Here is a 20,082-nt window from a genome sequence, read left to right as displayed (position 1 = left end):
TGAGGAGCTGGCTTCCCCCATGTTTGCAAATAGTCTTTTCCTATCTGAAGTTATTTGGTCCCCAAAGAAAGTTGGGAACCACATGGGTTGCTCTTAAAGAAAAAATACAGAATATCACCCCTTTCCATATCTCACACTCCAACAATCACACAAGATCACATCAGAATTCTCTCCACCAATTGGGAGAATTTCATGTAAAAAATTCAAAGTTGGCTAGAAACCTGGATTATACCCTGAATTCTTATATTCATCATTTTTGTTTTACAATAACATTATTGCATCCACAGACATAATTTGTTCAGCTCTTTCCTAATCAATAGGAAGATATTTTGTTACATTTTTTTTCCCTGAAAGGTAATCTTTTCACTCACTAGTAATACAGTTGAGAATATGGAAGATTTTATTTTTATTCATGGTTCTTCATGACTAAAATTTTTCTAGAAGTTATGAATTGAGCCTGTGTGTTCTAGGAGCAAGGAGATAAGGAGTGTATATGCGTGGGTGAGAGGAAGGAGGAGTTTGAGACATTGTACTTTGATGATTCATGTTCAAAGGCCAGTCAATTGGAGAGCTTTGCAAGTGGACTGTGTCTGAAAGATATCTTAGGTAGTGTTAATCTTCTTCTATTGCTGCTTTACAGTTTGCAGTTCCAGCTGGTTATATTGATTTTTTGATCTTGAGGGCACCTCACACAGAGCAAATCTATGTAATGAAGTTTTCATTTCAATGGTTAGTTCTTTGGGAAATTCAGTGTAAAATTAGGACAAGGAGGGATATACACAGGTTCTTCGTTAGTCATTGGCTGCTGCCAGAATATTTGTCCTTGAAGACTATCTGAATAGCATTCAAATAGGTTCATGATCTGAAACAAAAATCAAAGTGTCATATATTTCCGTTTCAAATAAAGCATTGATAGCAAATATCAAAGTTTCACTCCAAATGAAAGAAACAACAATGAGATCTTTGATGCTATCATCAAGGATACTTAGTTTTTATTTTTATGTTCCCAGAGCATAATAAACTGCTTTGTATAGAGTAGGCGCTTAATACATATTTGCTAAGTTGATTAGGAAGGGATTTAATATTTAGGAAAAAAAAGTTTTTGTCACAAAATTCCCTAGAATATCTTATTTTATAAAACAGAAAAAAATTCAGTCCTGCTACTTTCTAAATCTACTTTCAAAGCCTTTCACAATTCTTAATTACTTTGATGAAATTGTTTGCCTACAGGTTTGTAGAAAAGTGTTAGGAAATAAAGACATAAATAAATTGTTAAATTTATAAAGTCAGTTACTATGAGAGGAGAGACTTTTAGCCCATCATCATCATCAAGATTTTTAAGTTTTACAAAACACATTACAATTAGTATCTCATTTTATTATCCCATGACCACATAACCAACGGATAAAAAAACCCAATAAGAATAAAATTGTTCAGTTTTTGGAAAATAAAGGAGCCTAAAAATAAAAAATTACCCTCATGGAACAATAATAGCTCACATTTATGTAACACTTTAAAAGTTTGCAAAACCCTTTCAAACATCTAATTTGATACTCTCAACAATCCCGTGAGGCAGATAATATTAATATCTTTATTTTACAGATGAGGAAGTGAGGTTCAGAGTCCTGCAAAAGATTACATGTGTGTATATTTATTTTTTTACCTGTGTCTCTCACTAGTCCAATCCGGGCCCAAGCTATCTTCTCAGTCTTGTTGGCTATTCCTATCCCTTCTTCAGTCTGTGATCCTGCCAAACTGGCCTTTTCTCTGTTCCTTACATTTGACTTTCCATCTCCCAACACCATGCCTTTGCCCTGGCTGTCCCACATGTTTCTAATGTACTGTTTTCTTGCCTAATACAATCTGTCTCTTCCTTTAATACATAGTTCAAGCATGACCTTCTGCATAAAGCTTTTCTTGATGCCCCAAAGTCCTCATATCCTCCCTCAAACTACTTTGTATTTAACTATTTTGCATGTATTTGTATTTATTAACTTTATTTTTATTTTGTATGTATTTTTATACATATTTGTCTCCTCCATTGGAATACAAACTCCTTGGGAGTAAAGATTGTTTTATTCTTTTTACTTGTATCCCCAGTTAGAAGCACAAGTAGGCATTGATTAACTATGATAGGATTCAGACCCACTTCCTCCTGACTCTCTGTCTAGCACTTATATTACACCATGCTATGTATAAATGAGAAAGCACTTCCTCATTTATGCCTGTGTTCTGTGGTTCCCTGTCTCTTTGCACTCCCACAGTGCTTAAAGGTAGCCCCAAGCTTAAAGCAGATCCAAACAAGACAAAATTGCAAAGAGAGTTAGGTTTATCTTTGCTCCTTGCCTATTCATGAAGGTCATACATTGAGCTTTGAATATTCACACTGCATAATAATATTATCAATAATAGTACATTCAGGTATAAAACACCCTCACATATATGTCAGAGACATTATATTTTTTCATAATGTCAAACACAAATTGACTGAATTTGGCATTATTTTTAAGAAGCATTTTTCATAAAGTAGTAATATCCACTAGCTTTGCTAACATAAGTAATGCTAATATATAAAGTCACTTTCTCAACACAAATTCAATAATGAAGAGACTCTTAGCTTGGATTACCTCAATAGATTTATTACTGCAAATGGGTGACTGTAAGACTTCTCCTGGAAGCCTTCCATAATCTATCAAGTTTTGGCTTGCTAAAAGAATGGTAATTACCTTTCTTGTGTTGATGTGATATGTGAACCAATGAAGTCACTGGGGACAAGACAAATAATTGACCTCCTTTTACCCTGAGTTAGTAAACCTTAGAGGCATTTTGTTGAGTGGACTTTTAACTCTGAAGATAGAGGTATATATATAGAATATGTAAGTGGTAAGAAAAAGGTCTACCAGAATTTCTATATTCCTGTCTTTCCTCTTTATTTTATGTCTGAGGAAGTCCTGCAATAGATGGTGTTTCTACTAGAGAAGAAAGAATATGCTATAAATCTAGTGAATCTTACATTCTCTGTTTCTCATTGCCATATCCCACCCAAAGGACGGAAATTCTTTATCGTTTGAAGGAACTGGATATGTTTAGCCTGGAGAAGAGAAGACCTAGGGGGATAGCTGTCTTCAACTATTTAAAGACCTGCTACTAGGAAAGGGAAATATATTGTTTAGTTTGGTCCCAGAGGATAGAATAAGAAGCAATTGGTAGAAGGTATAAAGAGGCCAAGTCTGGCTTGATATTAGGAAGTAGAATGTTCTGTTTGGTATTTAGCACAGTGCCCCATATATAGTAATTGCCTAAATGCTTGTTGACTTGACTGGAGAAGTGATTCCACCTCATCCCCTCTCAGAGGCTGAACAACCACTTGTCATATATGTCATAAAGTATACATAATTTTGTGTCTGAGTTAGACTAATTGGTTGATAAGGTTTTTATTTTTCAAATTCCGTAGGCCTATGTATATGTATATGTAAGCACGTGTATGTGTATACACACACACACACACATACACATATACATATACACTCACAATTCTTTTCTCATTTGCTCTTTCATCTCCTTTAGAATTAAATACCATATACCCACTCTTTCTGGTATTTTTCCTTCCTAATCTCCCTATTCTTAGTAAAAATCTCCCACTCTTGCCGCCACAGATTATTCTTCTTATTCTGGGAAACCCATGTCTAAATATCTTGCTAGTCTTCTTAACTAAAATTTCAAGCTGTATTTCTTAGTGTGAATCAATCAACAAGTATGTATCAAGCAGCTACCACAAATCTAATAATGTTTTAAAACTACAATACAAAATAATATAAAAATGACCTCAGGTCCTAGCCTGATTAAGGAGGCAAGCCTTACACTTGTGAAGCAATTAGGGAATGAGTGTATATGATTAAGGGACCTCCTTTGAAGGTGTCTGATGCTTCATCTTGGCATGGAGATGACTTTGAGTTCTTGAAGGTGGTTCTAATGGAGTCTAAACTCTAGTGGTCCTGCCAAGGTAAAAAAGGCTTCAGGTATAGGCCAAGTGAAAAAATATATGTCTTCTTATACAATCACCACCCTTAGTCCCAAGAGACTAATTACTTGGGTGATTAATGTTTTAGCCATGGCAACTCATGAAGGCTATTTTAATGGTCTTTGAGTTGATCATTCTAACCCGAGTCTCTCTCCATCATAATCCATTCTCTACACATCTGCCAAAGTTATTTTCTAAAATTTCTTCTCTGTATTATCCACTTGGTGACCTCATAGGTTCTCTTGGGTTCAATTATTATCCCTGTGCAGATCATTTCCAGGTAGAAATATACAGGTCTAAACTCTGTCCTGAACACCAATCTTATATTTAAAAAATGGCTTTTGGACATTTTATTTTAATTTTTTCTTTCTTTCTTTAATTTTAGTTTTCAGCATTCACTTCCACAAGATTTTGAGTTACAAATTTTTGACCATCCGTCTCCCCACCCTAAGAAGGCATGCATTCTGAATATCCCTTGCCCTAATCTGCCCTCCCTTCTCTTATCCCCTTCCTCTTCTATTTTCCTGTAGAGTAGGATAAATTTCTATAACCCATTGCCAATATATCTTATTTCCCAGTTGCACGTGAAAACAATTTTTGACATTTGTTTTTAAAACTTTGGGCTCCAACTTTTCTTCCTTCCTCCTTCCCCACCTACCTTCATTGATAAGGCAAGCGACTCAATACAGATTATACATGTGTAGTCATACAAAATACTTCCATAGTAGTCATGTTGTGGAAAACTAACTATATTTCCCTTCATCCTAGCCCACCACCCATTTATTCTGTTCTCTCTTTTGACCCTGTCCCTCCTCAGAAGTGTTTGCTTCTGATTTCCCCTCCCCCAATTTTCTGTCCACTTTATCACCCTCCCCCCTCTCTTATCCCCTTCCCCTCTATTTTCCTGTAGGGTAAGATAGACTTCCATATCCAATTGAGTCTGTATGTTATTTCTTCCTTAAGCCAAATCTCATGAGAAAAAGATTCACTCATTCCCTCCTACCTTCCCCCACTTCCCCTCTATTGTAAAAGCCTTTTCTTGTCTGTTTTATATAAGATAATTTACCTCATTTTACCTCTCCCTTTCTCCTTCTCCCAGCATAATCCTCTCTCACGCCTTAATTTTATTTTATTTTCCAGATATCACCCCTTTATCTTCAAATCACCCTGAGCCCTCTATCTATCTATCCATCTATCTATCTATCTATCTATCTATCTATCTATCTATCTATCTATCTATCTATTTCCCCCTCCAGCTACCTTAATACTGACAAAGATCTAATGAGTTACAAATATCATCTTTCCATGTAGCAATGTAAACATTTCAACTTTAATAAGTCCCTTATGATTTCTCTTTCCTGTTTACCTTTTCATGCTTCTCTTGAGTCTTGTATTTGAAAGTCAAATTTTCTATTCAGCTCTGGTCTTTTCATCAAGAATGTTTGAAAGTCCTCTATTTCACTGAATTTCCATTATTTCCCCTGAAAGATTATACTGAGTTTTACTGGGTAGGTGATTCTTGGCCATAATCCTATCTCCTTTGTCCTCCTGAGTATCATATTCCAAGCCCTCTGGTCCCTTAATGCAGAAGCTGCTAAATCTTGTGTTATCCTGATTGTGTTTCCACAATACTTGAATTGTTTCTTTCTGGCTGCTTGCAATATTTTCTCTTTGATCTGGGAATATGGCTACAATATTCCTAGAAGTTTTCCTTTGGCGATCTCTTTCAGGAGGTGATTGGTGGATTCTTTCAATTTCCATTTTGCCCTTTGGTTCTAGAATATCAGGGCAGTTTTCCTTGATAATTTCTTGAAAGATGATATCTAGGCTCTTTTTTGGATTATGGCTTTCAGATAATCCAATAATTTTTAAATTATCTCTCCTGGATCTATTTTCCAGGTCATTTGTTTTTCCAATGGGATATTTCACATTGTCTTCTATTTTTTTGTTCTTTTGGTTTTGTTTTACAATGTCTTGCTTTCTCATAAAGTCACTAGCTTCCATTTGCTCCATTCTAATTTTTAAGGAAGCATTTTCTTCAGTGAGCTTTTGGACTTCCTTTTCCATCTGGCCAGTTCTGCTTTTGAAGGCATTCTTCTCCTCATTGGCTTTTTGGACCTCTTTTGCCATTTGGGTTAGGCTATTTATTAAAGTATTATTTTCTTCAGTATTGTTTTGGCTCTCCTTTAGCAAGCAGTTGTATTGTTTTTCATGATTTTCTTGCATCACTCTCATTTCTCTTCCCAGTTTTTCCTCTACTTCTCTTACTTGCTTTTCAAAATCTTTTTTGAGCTCTTCCATGGTCTGGGACTGATTTATATTTTTCTTGGAGGCTTTGGATGTAGGAATTTTGACTTTGTTGTCTTCTTCTGGTCATGTGTTTTGATCTTCTTTGTCACCAAAGAAAGACTTTATGGTCCAACTTTTTTCTGCATAGTTTGCTCATGTGTCCAGCCAATTACTTGAGTTTTAAACTCTTTGTTAAAGTAGGGGTGTGCTTCCAGTGTGAAGAATATACAGGAGTTTTGTGCAGCTGTTTTCAGAGATACTTCTAGGGACCTGTAAATTTTCAGGTCTTCCAAGGTGGTACAATCAAGGGTGAGGGGTTTACTTCTTTCCTGGCCTGTAATCTGATCCATGAGTGACCATAAGCACTCTTTTCTGCCTTGGGACTATGAGGAGGATTCTCTTTCCACCACCATTACAAGCTCTATCAAGCCAGTGCTCCTCCTGGCCCCAGGACTGCCACCCATATCTGTGACCCAGATCCAAGCATAGCCAAAGCAAGAAAACCCCGCCTCAGCACCAGCAAAGAGATCCCTGCAATTCCCCTCTGATCAGCCACTTGATTTCTCCTCTGTCTATGGGCAGAGAGCTCAGGAAGCAGCTGCTGCCCCAGGGCCAGACAGGGACTGGGGCTGGGACTGAGCTTCTCTCTCTCACCACAGTCACAGACCTTTCCTACTAACCTTCTAACGTGTCTTAGGCATTTGTGGGTTGAGAAGTCTGGAAACTGCCACAGATGCCTGTGATTCAGTCCTCCGAGGCTTGTTCTAGGTTTTCTGAGGCCTGGTCTTTGCCTGAACGTGTGCCCATGCTGAACTGCATTCCTCTTCCAGCCTGATGCAATAGACCTTTCAAATCAACCATCCAGGTTGTCTTGGGCTGGAAATTTGTTTCACTCTGTCTTTTCATGGGTTCTGCTACTCTAGAATTTGCTTAGAGCCATTTTTTACAAGTATTTGGAGGGCTTTGGAGAAGACCTCAAGCAAGTCACTGCTTTCCCATCTTGGCTCCACCCCCCTTCCTTTTGGACATTTTAAACTGGATATTTGATAGGCATTTTAGCTTGGCCAAAACAGAACTTATTATTTTTTCCCCAAAATCCATTTTCCAAATTTCCTTCTTACTGTTAAAGGCACCATTATCATCTCAGTTACCCAGGCTCTCAACTTTGGTGTCATCCATGTCTACTAATGTTCACTCACCCCATGTACCTGATATTTTTTCAAATCATGTGAGTTCTAACTTCAGGACAACTTTCATATATGTCCTCTTCCCTCCAATTACCACCCTGGTATAGCTCTCCTCATTAAAATCAAGGCTAGACTATTGTTACAGCCTTCTGATTGGTCTCCCTACCACATAACTCCCTCCACTCCCTCCACTCAGCTGCCTTCTTAAGCATAGGTATAATCATGTCAATCTCTACCCTTCTCCCCAATTGAACAATCTCTAGTAACACCCTATTAACTCCAGGATCAAATATGAAGTCCCTTGTTGGGCATTTAAAACTATTCACAACCTGACCTTTCCCTGATTCTCTAATCTTCTCATCCTTTACTCTTCTTTACCCACCCTATGATCCAGCCATATTAAACTATTTGTTGTCCTTCTCACATATGTCTCCTGTTTCTGTGACTTTGCCCTCACTGTGCCCCATACCTGGAATGATCTGCCTTTTCCCTTTCATTTCTTAGAATCCTGGACTTCCCTCAAGAATCAGCTCAACTACCCTCTTCTGTATGAGATGTTTACCAGTCTTTTCTGTTGCTAGAGCCTACCTCTCTTAAGATTACTTTCCATCTACTTTGTATGTATCTTGTATCTAACTACTTATCTACGTGTTCTCTAATAAAATGGAAATTTCTTGAGAACAGGAGCTCCTTTTGCCTTTCATTGTATTCCTAGCACTTATTGCTGTATAGAAGCATAGAGTAAGGTCTTAATAAATGTAATTGATTGGTTTTATAACTTTGTATTTATAGAGAAGTTTCAATTTGTTTTAATGGAAATAGTACCTAGACTGAAGAAATCATGGTTTGTTGAAGTGTCCAATGAAGATTAAGTGGTGAAATATGTCAGGAATGACCTCTATAGTTGTGTGTGTGTGTGTGTGTGTGGTGGGGTTGGGCAAGTGTGGGTAGACCAAGGAGACCTATAGTCTGAATTTCATTAAAATCAGAGTGCCTCTGTAAGTGAGTCTACAAGAAGTGTATACAAGTGTCTTCATCGTAATGAGCCATGTCATAGGAAGAACAATGGTAGTAATGGGAAATATCTGTTATGAAGAAGAAAAGATGGGAGTGGATGTGAGAATAAGAGAAAGAAATGGTAACAGCCTTCCAAAATTTAAAGGAGTCATGCAAAAGAGTGATGAGACTTTGGCCGTGTTATTCAAACGGTTATTATTAAGATGATTAGGTAGAAGTTACAGAGAAGCAGATTTTTCAAAAACACATGAGCAGACCTTTAAATAGCACTCAGTGCTATACTTCATAGTAGTCATCTAGCCTAGCTCCTGGCACATTGCAGCTACTTAATAAATGATTACGGATTAACTACGAATCACTTGGTATATGCCACCTTCACAACAATTCTGGAAGGTAGTGAGGGTAGTATTACTCTCCTCAGATTACAGCAAAGATCTAACAGATTGAGTGACTAACCCAACATCAAATAGTTTCTAAATGGCAGACAATCTTTTATGTCATTGTTGAAATGTAAGAAATCAGGGGAAAGATGGTGAAAAAAGCCTCCAAATTGCCCCTACTTCTGGTTGCTTAACATTTTAAATACCAGAAAACCTTATGACTCATCATATTCTCTTTGTGTCATTAGGGCATTTTAAGTCCAAATTTCAGACTTTTAGTATCTGTAGGAGTGGTTTGAATCTTTGCCTATATTGGCATCCTCACATATGGCTAGATGATTGTGACCCTGTTTTTACATTGCTGGCTATCATTCACAAATCATTGTGGATGAGTTTTGAATCCTTTTTTGAGGGCAGAGATAAAAGAATACAGAAGAAAGGATGAAAGAACTGGGCTTTTGAGAGGTGGGAAGGTGCCATCTTCCTCACTCTCTTCACTATTTTCTCCAGGACTGATGGTTGATTGATGTTTGTCCTTCATTCTTGAAGAGGACTGTGACATCAGGAAGGTGATGCCATGACTTGTAAGTGAATTGGATTTAAGTGAGGGAGGGCTGTGCAAAGTCACCAGCCTCACTTTCTCCTCCAGCTATCCATGGATAGATAGAGATATCCCATAGGACTATTCCCTAGAGTCACAGAATCACAGATTCTTAGTGTTGGAAAGACTTCAAAGACCATCTGGTCCAGCTCCCACCTTAATCCTTTTATATAGCATCACTGACATGTATTCATCCAGCCTCTATTTAATGACTTGTGGGAAGGCTAAAGAGCCCATTTTATTTTAAGATCATTTCAACTGTTAGGAATATTGTCATCCTATCAAACCCCTTATGTCCACTCTTTGCTTCTGGTTGTATGCTCTAGGACCAGGCAGAACAAGACTATTTCAATTTTGATGTGACACTACTTCAAATACTTTCAAATACTGGAAGACGATTGCCTCCCTCACCACATACACACTTAATTTTTTATTTCCACATCCTAGATTCTTTCAATCAATCTTAGCTGAAGTTCCCTTAACTTCTTGGTCACTCTCCTAAGTATGTACTTCAGCTAGCCAATGTCCTTTGCATGATATGCTGCCCAGAATTGAATATGGTACTCCAGATGTAGTTTGACCAAGATAGAGTTTAGCAGGATTCTATCCCCTCTCATTTTTGACACTATGCCTCTTTCAAGGTAGCCAAAGATAACATTAACTTATTTTTGCTGCTCTGTCACATTTGATATATATAGAGAGAGCTAAAAACTCAAAAATCTCCCATTTGATTCACGTAGAGCTACAAACTAAAAAAGTCATCCTTTTCATAAGACTTGTGGCCTTGTTATGACTCCTGGTAATGGGCTGGCCCTGACTCAGGCTGGTGTTCTGGCAGTTCATGGGAATGAAATGGAATCTTGATAATGGAATGAAATGAGTCACACAGAGCACATTTAATAGTTAACAAAGGAATGTTGACTTTGTCACAGCCTATAAAGGATACTCAAAGATACAGAACTTAACTCAGGTAGAAGTGACTCCTTTCAGTTCTGTACTGAAATTAATCTGGTCAGCAGGGTAGAGTGCAGTGATTCCTGGTAGACTTGGGACATCTGTTACATACGAAGATCCCCAATTCCACACTGGCACTTTATGCCCCAAAGGAACTAAGTCAATACCAACATGGCCTAAAGTTACCACAAAGCCAGTTAAAGGTAATGGTTTTGATCCATTACCTCCTTGACCCATCCAGTCTGGTGGACAACTTCCTTGCCTTTTAGGGAAGGAAATATAACTTAAAGTGTAAGTGGGATGTGAAACCTTGGCAGATACCAATTCTGTCCCGCCATACCATCCTGTATTTGTGACATTTGGAGGGGGAGGGGCTCAAGTGTATGATTTTACATTAGCCTTATTAAATTTTGTTTTACTCTATTCAGATCATTACACCTGTCCAGCGTGTGACTGATGCCTACTTACCTTATTTACATTAGAGCAAGGTTTTTATTGTGACCAAGTTTTGAAGTCTATGCAAGGAGCATGGAATTTGGCCAAACAAAAGGCACATTTATTAAAAAGTTATGTAAGCTATTTCAAAGGTGAAAATAAGATTGGTTTATTCGGGGTAAAGGTGTAGGTCAGTCCCTGTTTGATCCAAGTCTCTTTGCTCAAGTTTTGTTTTAGAATTATTGAGAAACTAATTATCAGACCCTAGTCATATCTACAGGGCTGCTGTTACAAGCTTAACAACATTGCTGCACTTATTCTTTATTTATTGAATTATAGCTTGTTTTACCCTGAACTGTTTCACCAATATTAAAAGATAACATTGACATATTTTTACCTGACTAGATTTAATTTGCTTGATTATTGCTCCCTCAGGAAATATTATAATGATTATAATTATTATTTCCACAAATCATCTGATAGAAACATCTAAGGATTGCTCAGTTATAGGCCTGGAACAGAAAATGATTATTTGGAGAAAATCTACTTATAATACAGTTTGCAACTACATTATGCCACTTGCTTTAGGAGAACATGGATAAACTGATTTGCAAGTAAAATAGCTTATAATACTAATATTAGTATCATTTTTTGTGACTTGTAAAATTCTACCATTATTTTAGAGACCCCTGGAATTATAAAATTAGTCAGGTATCTTGTAAAGAGATCTTGAAAGAAATGGCATGAGCTGGGGGAAAAGCATAAGCAAAGATGTTAATAATGGCATGTTACTATTATATTTTTAATTTACATAACCACTGCTATTTAGTATAACTTACAGCAATGGTATACTTGCATAATGCAAATATTAAAGTATTTTATGATTTTATGCTTTATATATGTGCATATGCAGACATCGTGTATGTATATTTCATCTCTTCTTGTTCCTCATATTGACATTTGGGAATAAATTACTCCAAGCTGAGAAAGTGAATTTTTAATCCATGTGTGTCTTAAATGAATCATGCTCACAGTAACACTGATTCATTGTAATTAGAACTATAAGATTGATACATTCCCTGTAAGCAGTGCTCATGCATGGCATTCATCTTTGACTGTGCCTATTTTGCTTCTGATGAAATATTTTTTACTTTGAGAATCCAAACTTATTTTCATCTTGTCTTTCTTTTAGTAAATACTACCCCTACCTCCCCGACCCCTGCACAATATACAGGAAGCCCAAGTTGGGGACTTGAATAGAAATTTTTAGCCATACTTAATTTGGAAGACTTTTGTCCAAACCAAAATTACCAATACTGAAGACCGCTAAAGAAGGGCACTGTAGTAAACAGAAAAATGAGAAATGGAAACTTATTCTATACTTCAGTGTGGACAGGGCCACTAAATGCCTAATATGTTAAATATTCTGATTAATGGATAAACTTAATTGATTAGCAATTTAGAAATATGTGGGCATTTTTCTAGAATAGGTTTATCATATTTTTATGAGTCTATATACTCATACATACATTCAGTAAATAGTCTATCTCCTTCTGTTGGCTATACTATATATACTATCTATGACGATAAGTTATAAGGTGTTGACCCGCATTGGTAGATGGAATATTGTGTAGTAGGGCTGAAAAGATAGCTTGGAGTTAGTTTGTGAAGGAAAGCTTCAAATGCCAAATAGAGGAGTTTTTGTTTGTTCCTAGTGGTAATAGAAAGTTACTGGCGTTGATTCAGTAAGGTACTGCTGATAGCAGACCAAAACTTTGGTACCATCACTTTGGTAACTGTGTGGGGGATGAATTGGAGTAGGGTAAGAATGTTATTTGGAAGGCTATTGCAGTGTAACACTTGAGAGTGATGGTAGTCTGAAGAAAAGTGTAGAGTATATGGGTGGAGAGAAGGGAATGGAAACATAAAATGTTGTAAAGGTAGAAATAAGAACGTTTGGCAACCAGTTGTTTTTGTGTGATAAATGAGAACTAGGAGTCCAAGATGACACTAAAGTTGTTGCTCAGTGTGATTAGATGTATGGTGATACCTTCGACAATTCATAAGACTTCTGTCTGGTAAGGAAGTAGATGTGGGGTGGATGATGAAAAATTTGCTGAAAAATATATTTTAAGATAAAGAAATGAAAAAGAATGGATGTTCATCCTAAGAGCATTTATAATTGAAATTGTAAAAGAAAAAGAAAACAAACAAAAAAAATAGACATGAAATCAAACAGATCTATTGGATTTTCTATAGTATTTTGTAACTATTATCTTTAGACTCCAATACCTCACTAACAATATAAGGAAATAAAAATGGTTTCTTCTAGTTAATACACACTGAAGTCCAACTTGAGTCAACATAATTTTAAAGGCACATGGGGATCAACTTTCAATTTATCTCAAAGAAAGAAGAACTTCAGAAAATTGGAAGATGAGAGCAAACAAGCTGTTTTTTTGCCAATAAATTTATATAGTACACATCTTCAAAGATATGTAATTGAGAAAACACTGCAGATCTCCAATGTAGATATTATAGTCACTTATGAATACATGAACAATATCCAAGTGTGGAATTAAAATTATCCACTTCATTTAGCTTTAATATATTTATTAGGTGAGAAACTCAGTTGCTCATTAGGTATGAATAAGGTCTGGACACTTCTCTGCAATGAAAATCTATTCGGGATTAGATAAAGGATTTGGTGGTATTCTCTGGTGCTAATATAAAATGATTGAAATACAATCAGACATTTAAGTGAATAGTAATCTAGGAAAGAGAGTGTCAGCCATATTCCTGAGAAGAAACCACTTGGAGGGGGAAAATCTCTCTGACTTCTCTAGCTATCCCCTTGACCTTGTGAACTTCAGAGGTCTAGAAGATTTTGGACTTCCCATTTTCAGCAGACTTTAAATACAGAGTAGAAGAGATGAGGAAACCAGATTCCAGGCTCTACACCCAGCAAAAAAAACAAACAACCAACAAACAAAACCGAAAAAGAAACAAACAAAACTATACTATATCTAATGGGAACATCTTGAGTACTCCAACAAAAGGACTTCTGGGTGCTGTTACCCCTTTTCCACATGAGCTCTCTAAGCCTGAGCCCATTCTTCTGGACTCAGTACATACTTGTGGAAGTGTGTCACAGACTTTAAGGAAGTGTGCGTCTTCCATGCCAGCTATTCTCAGTAATAAAATTGTTGTTTAGATATACTTCTTTCTAAAATCTAACTCTGGCTGACATTGATACCAACTGATATTTGTGGTAGGAAACAAATCAGTTGAACCTTATGTGTGATAACATTAGAAAGACACCCTAATTCCCAGTTCCTCAGAGTTAACCTTATAGTACTGTGAAAGAGATTTATTTGTCTTTGCTCTGGGGACCAAGCCTGCCTTTGTGAGTTAGAGGTTCTGAGCTTACATGGGCTACAGAAACAATTTTTTAAAAAAGCTTTGTTCAATGATCCTCAGAGTAGCTATATCAACAAAGGTATTAGAGGAAAAAAATACTCTCCAAAACTGTTGACTGCTTCCATGGAGGATACCTTCCTTATGCAAGACTCAGTTGGCAAGGTGGATTCTCAGTACTGATGTCATCAAGCACAAGAATTCTATAGAGATTTACCAATGATAACCAAGATCACTTTAAGAGATTGATGATCTGGAATGAAAAAACCAAGTATATAAAGCATATATTGTGCAGATTGTGACAGGCTTTAGTATTTACAGTCTATTGACTTGATCCAACAGTATACATATCTTAGAAAAGTCAGCACTGGAGAATAATAATAACTGAAATATGCAGAGGGAGGTAGGGATGAGCATTTATTAATCACTTATTGGGTATTTTTACATTTGTGGCATTTTATATACATTTTCTCATTTGGTCCTCACAACAACTCTATGAAATAGTTACTGTTATCACCATCTTACAGATCAGGAAACTGAGGTTTAATGAAGCTTACCCAGCTAGTGTTAGAGTAAGAATTTCAACGTAGGTCTTTTTATGTGTTATACCACTTTGATCTGTGATGAATAATGAGCTAGGCACAGGATTGACTACATAATGGAAAGCTGCCAAATTCCATTTAGGAAATTGGGTAGCATTCCTTGCTACTATAAAAGCCCATCTTGGTGATGGTATGTTTGCAAATCATGAAATATCATGATATCAAAATAAGTTCCTTTACCAGACCTGATGCAGGACCAGGACATAGATCCAAGTAAAGGAGATAGGTTGTCTAAATGGCAACAGTAAAGAGCAACAAAAGGACATTCTGGTTGCTACTATGTTATTCAAAAATGTTAAATGAAGCAGTGGAACACCACCAACACATTGGATAAGACTTCTGAGGAGGATTAATGAGGAAATGAGTACAGGAAATCCTATGCAATGAGAAGGTATGGGTGGGTTGCCCTCTATACCACAGAACAGAGTATACATGCCATGAAAACAATGATCCTTGAATTATTGAAGTATGAGTTCTTAGCCCCCTGGTCATATCTATGATTCAAGCTATCCATCATTGTTTAGACTTAAAGTGGTTGTATTCAGTTCAATATTTTGTTGCCTTAGTATTATGTTTTATGTTGCACTAAATAATAATCAATTAATGAGATTTATACAGCGGATGTACTTTTCTTCTCTCTTTTTAACGATTCCATTTCTTTAAAAACTACACTTTGAGGCAACGATGCTATCTAAAATTATCCCTGAGGGAAAAAGATAAATTCCTATTTTATTTCTGTTTTGTTCCATATATGCAACTATATCGTTCTATTTAAAAATCCATATACATATTGTCAATATAAGGGTTTTTTGAGAGCAACATTGAGAATCCTCTGAGTACTTAATGGTGTCATTTTATATATATAAAAAGAGGCAATGCTAAAGATAACATATTCTCTCAAATGGGAATATGATGTAGTTGACAACAGAAACATTTTATTTTCATGAATTATTTGAAGAATTTTTAATTTGTGGCATGAAGAATAAGATAGAGATTCAGAGAAGAGAGAATCTACTAGTCCAACTTTAATGTAGAAAGCTGTCCCCTTGGCTCTGGAAAGCTTGGCTAGGGCTGCTGCATAACTTGATTGGTTTGATAAGGAAGAGAATTTATGGCAAAATTATATTCCTATTTTATCAATTGGTTTGTCACATGGAAGAAACAAAAATTTGTTAAAGATCACATCATTATTATCCCGAGAAATATCCCCATCAAAGCATTGGGCTAGCCATGTGTATGGTTATATACTAGGCATTTTTGTTGTACAAAGCAAGAGGTCGGTGTGGTCCCTGCTTTCTAGTGGCTTTTAGTCTAAGACACAAAGACTAATGTAAGCCTATAGGCCACTCTACGCAAAGGATTGGCAGGATCAGTGCTGGCCTTTGCAATATTTCACATATGACTGCTCCAGTCAAAAGCAAAGCTGTATCTCATTTAACGTTTCTTATTCTCATCCCCTTTTCTTTCTCCTTCTCCTCTCTTCTTTTTCTTTGTGGTCCTTCCTTTCATTTCCTTTAACTTCTTTTCCACCTCATCATCCTCCTTTTATCCTTTCATTCTCCTCTTCTTTCTCTTTTTAATTCTTATCATCTCCTTTGACTTTTTTCTTCTCTTTCTTTCCAACTCTTTCTCCTCCTTCTCTAACTTTTCCTTTTCTTCCTCCCACTTATCTTTCTCCTCCTCCCTCCTCCTTCCCCTTATTTTCTCCATCTCCTCTTGTCCTTATCCTCTTCTCTTCTTTCTTCTTCTCCTCCTTGCCCTCAAAAAGACACATTAGACAAATGTGGTATTTTCTATTTATAAGTTCACACATGTTAAATAGACATATTTAGACCTATACATAAATATGTAAACATAAAAAATACATATTTATATATGTATATATTTGCATATATATATTCATGTATTTATATATTTATATATACATGTATACATATAGAAAAAAATAGACATGCAGACATAAATATATGGACAAAAATAGTCAAGACAGACAGACAGACAGACTTAAATAAATATAGTGGCATGTTTAAGGTATCCCAGACTAAACCAAGATGATTAAAGTTAGGTGTTAAGAAATATACAGGAACAAAGTATGACATTTGGGACTGAATTATAAGATGATGATGATGGTTGAGACGTAACCCTTTAAGATTTATAAAATGCTTTATAAATCAATTAATCCATTAGTCAATAATCATTTAGTAACTGACTACTCTGTGGTAGTACTAAAATAAAAATACAAAGAATGAGACAATCTCTACTCTAATGAAGCTTATGGTTTTTTAAAAAAATATTTATTTTATTTTTAATTTATGGAATAAAACAACCATTTCTATACATAGTATAATAAAGAAGATGATTGCACATGAAACTGCAAATCTGTTGCATACAACTTGCTATTCATTTAAAATATATATTAAAATTATTATATAAATTTATTTTCTTATTCTTACCCCGCCCCTGCCCTAGAACATCTTTCTTCTTATGTCCTTTGTAGGTAAGTTGGGTACTTACAATAGTCAAAATGATTTATTTGTTCAAGGTAGTTCTTAAAACAATATTGCTGTCGTTATATACAACATTCTCCTGGTTCTGCTTATTTTGCATTTAATTATTTCATGCAAGTTTATCCATGTTTTTCTAAGATTATTGAGCTTATCATTTCTTATATCATTAAATCTTGTATTATAGGGGGAAAGCATACGTAAATACATATGTGTGTATACATATATGTACACATACATACAGAAATACATGTATGTGTACATACACATTTGTGAGCTTATAAACATATGTATGTACATATATACATACATACACAGATGAAGAGATGGCTTCTGTTAAAGAAGAACAGAGAGAAAGAATGCATTACAATTCTCCCTGATGGCCAATGTAAAGGTATGGAGGCAGGAAAAGGTGTATCATGTGTGAAACATGGACTTGAACCCAGGTCTTCTGATTCCACATTAAATACTCTTTCCACTAACTTAATATAAATATAGCCTGGGTAAACCATACTGCCAGGTGCAGGTGAACAACATTACTGGACTCAAAATGAGAGTTTAACTAATGCAATTTGGTCCAGGTGAGATAGGAACCAAATAAGAGGTTTCAGTTTAATAGTTTTGAACCCAAAGAGATCCACTCTGGGACCATATAGTCCACCTTACATTCAATTATAGGTCTGCATTGGCCAATAGTATTGTGTGTTTTTGTTTTGTATTGTATTGGTTTGGTTTGCGTTATTTTAAAAGTTATAGAGAAGAGTAATTCAGGAAAGGGTACATTCAGCTATATAGTCTTAAATATGTCATGAAAGCAACAAATCCTCCTAGGAAGAAATTTCCCTCCATGGTATAGTATTGCCCAATTAGGTGTATTATTACCATCATTCATGGCTTTAAACTCCTCAGGGCAGAGATTTTGTTATTGGCTTGGCACAACTTTATTTATCATACTGTACTGGGTACATTTATGGTGCCAAATAAATGTTAAATAATAATTACAGGAATTTTATGCCTTCTTCTGAAACATCCTTCATAGGCTACTATGGGAGATAGGATACCAGACTAGTGGCTATCCCATTTTGTTACTGTTTTTCTCTATTCAAAAGCACAGATATTATCTGATTTGATAATAATCAAATTTGTGTTTTACTTATGGCAACATACATTTTTGAAATTGGTGGAATGCCATTTATAAGGCCCTGTAGGTTTCAAATAATTTCCTCATAGAGACTGCTCTTTTTGTCTTCTTTTAGTAGTGCAACAAGTAGCTATACTTAATCATTTAATAAACTCAGAATATGTTTTATGTTCTTTAAGCCCTCTATGAAATTGATTGAGGTTTTCCTTTGGTCCTTTCTGTTTCTCTCTCATTTCTTCTTTCCTTCTACTTTTTCATGCTAGCTATTCACTATAAAAGTCTAAATTAGGTAATGATGTAGTCTTGAATGACTTTAATAAATAATGCTGTAAATAGAGGCTAAGCAGAGAACTAACATCATTCCCCCCTCCCCTTCTTTTCCCTAAAAAGTATAATAGCTATACATAAAAATAGCCTGGATTAATTTCACTTTAGTAGACATTCATTGGAGGCCCCTTAAGTTCAAGGTGCTATGCTAAAGGATAGGGATACAAAGACAGTAAAAATCAGATCCTGCCCTCAAGGAGCTTACATTCTAGTAGGGGATGAGCAGATGAGAAAATATAAGAAAATTTGAGGAAGAAGAAAAGAAGAAAAAACTAGCATGATTCAGGAAAGCCTTCCTGTAGTATGTGGTCACATATAGGGACATAGGAAGATTTTATACACACACACACACACACACACACACACACACACACACGTGTGTGTGTGTGTGTGTGTGTGTGTATATATATATATATATATATACATATATCTATATCTATGTCTATCTATCTATCTATATCTATATCGAGAGAGAAAGAGAGAGACAAAGAGAAGGAAATAATGCATTCTAGGCCTGTGCAAAGACATAGAGGACTGAGATTGAATTCCATACTGTAGAAGGAGTCAGGGGAATGAAACAGAGGGTAAAGGGAAGCTTGGCTGAAATTTAAACTGACTGAAGAAGAATAATGTTATATAAGGCTAGAGAGGAAGGCTGACACCAGATTATCCAGAACTTTAACTATCCAACTGAAGATTTTACATTTTATCTAAGAAACAAAAAGAAAACACTGAAAATTTTTGAGTGGGGTAGGGTGGTGGTGGGAGTTAACAGGGTCAGACCAGCTGTTTGGAAGATGGATTAGAGAGGGGAGCAAAAGGCAAAAAGGGGACCAATTAGGAGACTACTAAGATGGTCCAAGAGACAAAGAATGAGGGCCCAAACTAAGGTGGTGGCATATGAGTGAAGAGAAGGGGGTGGATGTAAGATTGTATGGTAATAAAACTGACAAAACTTAGTAGCTAATTGGTTAGGGGGTAAGGGAGAATGAAGGGTCCAGAATACAGATTTACTGAAAGGACAATTGTGTTTTATAGAAAAAAAGGAAATTGGAGGGTGGTAGATTCAAGAAGAAAGATGTTAAGTTCTGGTTTAGACATATTGAGTCTGAAATGCCAATGGAACTTTCTGATGGTGATGCCTACAGCTGGTGATGAGGAATTCAGCTTTTGTTTAGAGATTCAAGATCAAAAAGAGTGAGGGGAT

At 36.0% G+C, this 20,082-nt stretch overlaps 1 long non-coding RNA gene across 2 annotated transcripts in view; it reads right to left on the bottom strand.

Annotated features, from left to right (window-relative positions):
- Nucleotides 1–377: 377 nt before the first annotated feature.
- The window catches only part of LOC144457536 (uncharacterized), a 51,958-nt gene continuing 32,253 nt past the window's right edge, over nt 378–20,082 (bottom strand). For both annotated transcript variants that reach the window (XR_013486909.1, XR_013486908.1), the window contains one exon: nt 378–862. This is a non-coding gene — a long non-coding RNA (uncharacterized LOC144457536). The remainder of the gene's footprint in view (nt 863–20,082) is intronic.

Source organism: Phascolarctos cinereus, unplaced genomic scaffold (genome assembly GCF_003287225.1).
Source record: "Phascolarctos cinereus isolate Bilbo 61053 unplaced genomic scaffold, phaCin_HiC Scaffold_5;HRSCAF=322, whole genome shotgun sequence".
NCBI lineage: Eukaryota > Metazoa > Chordata > Mammalia > Diprotodontia > Phascolarctidae > Phascolarctos > Phascolarctos cinereus.
Note: the sequence above shows the minus strand (reverse complement) of the source record. Positions and strands in the feature narration are given on the sequence as shown.